Source organism: Bison bison, unplaced genomic scaffold (genome assembly GCF_000754665.1).
Source record: "Bison bison bison isolate TAMUID 2011002044 unplaced genomic scaffold, Bison_UMD1.0 scf7180017864324, whole genome shotgun sequence".
Taxonomy (NCBI): Eukaryota; Metazoa; Chordata; class Mammalia; order Artiodactyla; family Bovidae; genus Bison; species Bison bison.
In genome coordinates, this window is record NW_011494896.1 from 1,921,119 (window position 1) to 1,922,370 (window position 1,252).

At 41.5% G+C, this 1,252-nt stretch overlaps 1 protein-coding gene across 1 annotated transcript in view; it reads right to left on the reverse strand.

Annotated features, from left to right (window-relative positions):
- CCDC81 (coiled-coil domain containing 81) overlaps nt 1-1,252 on the reverse strand; it is a 42,283-nt gene that overhangs the window by 6,467 nt on the left and 34,564 nt on the right. The gene's annotated exons all lie outside the window — the stretch shown is intronic.

Below are 1,252 nucleotides of genomic sequence, written 5' to 3' on the forward strand. Positions count from 1 at the left end.
AGGGAGGCCTGGTGTGCTGCGATTCGTGGGGTCGCAAAGAGTCGGACATGACTGAGCGACTGAACTGAACTGAATCTTAACATAGACTACTTGGTAAGAGAGATTATCAGCCTTTTTAAAAAAAATCTCTCCACCCATTGATAATTTTAGTGAGCATGAGTTGTTATATTTTTTAAAAACAAAAACAGGAAAGTTTAAAGAAAAAAATGTAAAACAAGTAAAATTACGTCAGCAGGCATCTTTGGATCACACGGACTAAATAATTTCTCTCTGAAAGAAAGTGACTTTCTATTTGCCACAGGAAGACCTAAATTCACATCTTGAGATGGGCTGAAGGTGGGCCAGTTGGAAAAGAAAAGAGAAGTGAGAGAGACTGGAATAATTAGTAAAGGATATAGAAACAGAAGACAAGGACCTGGCCCATACAGAAAAGGAAGTTTATGATCAGAGCTCCAACAAAAGAGATAACCAAGTAAAGACCACAGTCGTGTTTGCTCAGAGCTCTGATTTCCAGAATGTTCTCACCTTCAGCACCCCTGCACCAGCAAACATCAGCACAACCTACTATATGCACAGTTCTCTGCAGAAGGGATTTAGTGGAGGTTGAGAAACGATCTGAGTTTCATGTCTTTGTGTCCACTTGAGCAGGACGGCACATTTGTGACTCACCTATGGACAATGCTGGGGTGGACAACTCTTTTCAGACATTGTCCTGAACAGGGAAAGAGAACTATGGAAAGTTAACTTGAGGGAGAAGTAGGATCAAGAAAGTTTGTTTGAGACTTTGTCGCTATTGTTTAGTCTCTAAGTTGTGCCCGATTCTTTGCGACTCCATGGAACTGTAGCCCGCCAAGCTCCTCTGTCCATGGGATTTCCCAGGCAAAAGTACTGGAGTGGGTAGCCCATTGCCTTCTCCAGGGGATCTTTCTGACCCAGGGATCGAACCTGTGTCTCCTGTATTGGCAGGTGGATTCTGTACCACTGAGCCACCTGGAAACCGCAACCAAGGAAAACATAGTTCCAAAGGGACATCCTTCTGAACCAAACCTGCAGAACCTAGATGTCACCTGTGAACTTAGCTGCCCAATGCAATCACCAGAAAGCTTTTAAAACTATGAAATGCTGAGTACTTCAATTTAAAAAAAAAAAGGAGGTTAAAGAGTATTTTTAAAACTCTACAGTAAGAAAGCAAACAACACAAAATAGTAAATATAGCAAATAAATAATGTGATAAGAATTGGTATGAGACTCG